The sequence below is a fragment of the Arachis duranensis genome, chromosome 6 (assembly GCF_000817695.3).
Source record: "Arachis duranensis cultivar V14167 chromosome 6, aradu.V14167.gnm2.J7QH, whole genome shotgun sequence".
NCBI classification, from domain to species: Eukaryota; Viridiplantae; Streptophyta; class Magnoliopsida; order Fabales; family Fabaceae; genus Arachis; species Arachis duranensis.
The window spans coordinates 14,810,146-14,816,058 of NC_029777.3; the positions used below are offsets into that span (position 1 = coordinate 14,810,146).

Sequence of the window (5,913 nt, forward strand, 5' to 3'; positions counted from 1 at the left end):
CTCCTCCTCTCACACCCAAAAAATTCCAATTCTTCTTCCCTCCTTCAGCAACAACAACAACCAAATTCAGCAAACAACAAATTGAGCAAATTCACAATTGCAAATTCAGCAACAACAACAACCACAAAAATCAATAACAACATCCACAAAATAAATCTCTAGAAATTTTATATTTAACAAAAATTCAACAATTATCAATCGCAACTTCAAATTCAAAATCAGCAACCACATAAATTAAAAAAATGATATTTATGTTCTTCAAAAAAAAAGAAAGAACGAAAAAGGAGGTACGAAGATGAACCTAAAATCCCCTAAAACAGCCAAACACCACCACTTGAACAAGCACCAAAGATAAGGATTTTCACCCACTTATACACTTCCTCCACTTTCTGTGTGCCGTTTCGGAAGGGGTCTACGGTTGAAGCAGGAGGAACGATTGGGGGTTCGAAGCATCCGATAAACTGAATTGGGTTAGAGGAATTGGGACTCGCAGAGGTTGAGGATTATGTAGTTAGAGGAAGAGGATAGAGGGAGTAGATGGTTGGTGATGCCGTTTTCCACCATTATGCCTCCACCTCATTCAGAAGATCCGCGAGCTTCTTTACTTTCTGCTATGGCCGATTCTCTCTGTTAAAATTGCGGTGGAGCTGAAACCTACGTCGTCGTCGTGGTGTAGAAGGTAACCATAGCTTGAGGTGCCGCAGCTAAGGGAAGAGCTTGCGGCTTCTGAAGGAGGTGAGGGAGTATGGCATAGAAAGAGGGATGGATCTGGTGATTGGTGGAACCCAACTTTTGAAGTTTTTTTTATTTAAAGGTAAAATCATTCAAAAAATGTTGTTCCTGGACAAAAAATGATTTTATAACGTTTTGTAACGTTGAGGACAGTGATGGACTCAAGGGGGGCAGGTGGTGGCCTTGGCCCCCAACAAATTTTAAACTCATTATATATTATTATAATAGATGTATTATATAGAATAAAATTTAATAGCATAATAATAATAAATAGAGTTAATATTCTTTATGTATTAGAGTTTAAATTTTACTACATACATTTATATTATTTGTATTTTTTATTTGATTTAGAATTCTTTTTATATTTATTTTTTTAAAATTAATTTTAACATCTATAATATAATTATATAAAAAATACTTTAATATTATTTATAATAAGAGGAGTATTAGGGACCAGCAACTTTTGTGATTTGTAGTCATTAAGTAACCATTAAAGATAATTTCAATGGTGTGAGATTAGTGTAAAATTTCATCCAATGGTTCACTTTTCTTTTACTGGTTATATGCTGGCCAGAATTTAATAAAATTGCTGGACCCTAGACTTTTCCTTATAATAATATTGTTCTTTTTATAATTAGCAATTTAGTTGTTTCTCTTTTATTATTTTTTATTACTTTTTACCTCTATTATTATATAAAAATACTTTAGTATATTTTAAATTCACATAACAAAATTATTAGCGAGATTAATTTATTTTATTTTATGTCATATTTTATAATGATATAAAACAAAAATTTAACTAAGCTGCACATAAATACTTACAAAAGTAAATTAATTAATAAAATATTTAAAAATAAATAATTTTATATTTTATTAGATATAAAATCACAAAGACCGAGATAATTTTTTTTATTTGACAAGTATTTATTAATTTTTTTAATTAAAAAATTAATTATAATTATATCTATTATCAAATATATGACATTATATTTGATTATACAAAATTTTAATTTTCGGCTCCTTTATTGTTAAATTCCTGAATCCGTCCCTGGTTGAGGATGATTTTAATAACAAAAAAAGATTGAGGACGAATTTGATTTTCACCCCAAACCTTAGGGACAAAAAAAGTACTTAACCCTGAAATTACCTTACACTGATAATACATCAAAATTAAATGTTTAGATTAATCTATATATAATTTAAAATGATAAGATTCTCAAATATTTTAAAAATATAAATCATTAAAGAGTGTTATAAATTTACCTAATTAAGAATAACTATATACGTGCGTCAAGAATTTTAGCATAAATTTTTTTCTATTTTTATTTATCTTATACTATTTTTTAATCAACATAATCATAAATAAAATACATGAATAATTATATTTTAAAAATATTATTTATACATACAAATATTTTTGACATTTATATAAAATATAGTTATTATTAATAAATTATATATTTAAATTATTTTTTAATTAACAAAATAAAAAAACACATATTTGTTTGTTAAAAAAATTATCAAAATAATATTTATTATATTATAAAGGGTATAGATATAGTAAAATTGTGTTTGAAACAAAGAAATAAGAATGTGTTATTTAATTGAATTGAACATTTAAAATTATGCTATGGTTTTTTAATGACTTTAAAATTATGTTATGTATATCTATTAATAGAATTTCAATCCATAACAAAAACAGTTTTAATGTTGAAATAATATTCATATTAAAATTTAGAGAATAAGTAAAATGGAGGAGTCAATATTGACACCAAATTAAATGCCATTACATTTATTGTTTATCAAAAAATAAAATAAGAGAAAAAAAAAGAAAATATTAATATGAGAGAGCAAAACAATATAAGAAATAATGAAAAAAATAAAAAGATAAGTCAAGCTAAGTTAAAGAAAGACCAACAAAATTTGAAATGACAATTATCATATTAATTAGTCTCTTCTCCTCTCTTTAATATTTGTTCCATGTTTTCTCCTGACTTTCATCATCTTTATTGTCATTTTGTTTTTCTTTTCTCTTTTTCAGCACATTTTCTTGTCACTTTGCTTTTTCTTTTCAGCACATCTTCTTCATTTTTTATTTGATCTATTGGCTTCATCTTTTTGTGCACATATACTTTTGCTATATTTAGGTGATTATGTTCCTGTCTTTGTCACTAATGGGACTCTTGCGATGAATTTCTCTCCGTCTCCGAGTTCTTCATGAATTCACTTTCTCTGGTGCACCATGCAAAGTTTACCAAAATTATTAACTTTTTTTTATGTTATGAAGTTTGATGAATTCTGTGCTTTGTCATTTGCTCTATGTTTTCTCCTCACCTCCATAATCTCTGTTGTCACTTTGCTTCCCCTTTATCTTTCTCGGCACGTCCTTTTCATTTATGGTCTGATCTATTGACTTCATCTTTTTGTGCACAGATATTTTTGCGACACTTTGGTGATTTTGTTCCTGTCTTTATCACTATGGGACTCTTACGATGAATTTCTCTCCATTTTTGAGTTCTCCACGAATTTACTTTTTCAGGTGCATTATGTAAATTTTGCCAAAATTATTCACTTCTTTTTTATGTTATGAAGTTTGATGGATTCTGTGTTTTATTATTTGTTTGAATTGAATGGAAGAACCTAGATTTACTTGTTTGACTACGATGAACAGAAAAAAATATCACTAAAGACCTATCTATGTTGTATTTTAATTTCATTTTACTATTGTAAAAAATAAATAATTTACTTTATTGAGTATACTATCCATTTACCTTGATTACAAATTGAAATAGGCACTTGACTGGAAGCAAAGCAAAATTCAGCTAGTATTTTAAAAGATCCTTATGTCCTATGTTATATATGTTAAGAGAATTTAAAATTTTTAATCTCACATTCTGTATTTTGTTATTCTTCGTATAGATAATCTTTTATCTAAATTGAAAAACAATGTCTTACTCATAAAACTTGTATAATTATGTACTTTGTCTGATATGTATAGTCGATTGTAACTTTATCATTTTGTTTTTAAAATTTAGGAAATGAAAAACCTTTCAACATAAGAAAATCTCCCAAATTATCAATTATAGTATATGTTTCTATTGTTAGCTTAATTATTTTATTTCAAGTTTAATAAAATTATATTCTGCTCATCATCAAACGACTCTTCACTCTTATCTATTGATTATTTTATTTTCATCTTATCTATGTCTCTGAGACCTAATTGTTATACTAATAAGTTAGGAAACTTCTAATAATATTGGAGATAATAAATATTTTAAACCAAAATTTAAGCTAAGCAATTTGTAAAACATACTAACTATGAGTAAAACATGATAACTGCACAACTAGTTCAAAAATTTACAACAAAGTTCTTGGTCTTAAATATGAATAAATTAGTGACTATGATTTGAAGTTAACTATTTAGTGAAAAATGCTAATAAACTTTGACAGTAAATAATGTTTTCTTTAACTTTAGTGAAATACTAAACTTTAATTGCTGTAGATATTTTATTAATAATGTTATGTTGAATTTTCTTTTCAAATTACTTTTCATATTTCATTTGATGTGCAATTACAATCATTAGCCTATTTATAGCATTTTGTATCATAACTAAATTCTACTTCTATTAATTGGATCTATTAGGGCTAATATCATATCAATCTATATCTACAGATATGATGAAAAAAATCTAATCCAAGAGTGTTATGGTGTTTGACACTATATCATAACAAGTACAAAAATTCAAGAAACCAATTGCTTCAATTGAATTAGGTAATCTCCATCTCTTCTTGAATATTAATTTTTAGTTGTTTTAGCTATGTCGTTTGGCACTAAGCATATGTATATCATCAGTTAAAATAAATAATCCTATAAAAACATATTGAACAAGCATTTATGATAAATTTGCTGATGATAGATTGTTGTTACATACAAAGATCAAGAAAAGCAATCTTTTTAAAAAGATAAACAAATAAGAAAAAATATGAATAAAAAGACTTACTAATGGTGAATTAGAGATTAGAAAATTCACTAATAACAAATTATTGTTATAGATATAGGCGTGTAAATAAAAATTTGAATATAATAAAAATTTAAAGAAAATATATTTATAAAAAAATGAAAAGATCACCTAAAAATATATTTGTCTTTCTAAAAAAAGATTTAGTCCTTCTCTCTAAATATTATAAAAATAAATCTTTTTTAATATATTTTATATTAACGATTCTTTTTAATAATTAAATCTCTCTAATAATTTTTTATAATATTTTTTTAAAAAATAAAAAAAAAATTAAAATAAAAAAGAGAGACAATAGAAAAAACAATAAAAAAAAGTCAAGCTAAATTAACACATTACCACAATATAATATTCCTCAAGACAATACTAAAGACACTCTTAAGAATCAAGGGCAAAAGAAGGGGAAAATTTATAAAAAAACACTCTATTCTTCGTTACTGAATTACTGAAACACATCATAACACAATACAACTAATTCTTTAAAATTTGTCTCTCTCCAAAATGTCTTAAGTTTTATGTGTGCAGTCTATTTTGACCTTACGTTGTAAATATAGATTTTATACAATGCACAAGGGATTAAGTATGTTTAACTAAAAGTAAATCTGTATATTTATTTTATTTAACCACTCGATTCACTGATTGTATACTATATGTTTATTACTCAAATACTCTAAAATTTATAAAACAAAAATGAATTACTTGAATAAAGTACAATAATAGTGAATGAAGATTTAAACCATTTATTGTAATTTTTTGTCAAAGTAATTGATGAGAGCATTCAATATAGGAATATCATCATCAAGTGTTCTTATTTATTTATATATTATTATACAAGAAAATATAAAAATTAACTTTTAATTAGTTACTATTAGTTAATTTTAGAATTTGATTTTATAATTTAAGATTTTGGATTAAGAGTTTATGATTTGTAATTTAAATTTAAAATAAACAAAATAATTTAAAAAAAAATAATTGATATTGATTAAAAAAATGATTATCTAGTATTACTCTTATCTAGCATTACTCTGTTATTATTATTATATGGCATATAAAAGTATATTTGATAGATTACATTAAAAACTAGTAATAGTTAATATAATTATCACCATTATTAACCATCGTTATTACCCCATTTTTTAAGGGTGCCTGATCCCTTCCCTATTAT

The 5,913-nt window shown here is 25.0% G+C and overlaps 1 protein-coding gene across 1 annotated transcript in view; it reads left to right on the plus strand.

The window, feature by feature from the left end:
* The first annotated feature begins 4,402 nt into the window (after positions 1-4,402).
* Positions 4,403-5,913, plus strand: part of LOC110273426 (uncharacterized) — an 11,853-nt gene continuing 10,342 nt past the window's right edge. The window contains exon 1 of the mRNA XM_021126595.2: positions 4,403-4,504. The gene's annotated coding sequence lies outside the window, so the exon portion shown is untranslated. The remainder of the gene's footprint in view (positions 4,505-5,913) is intronic.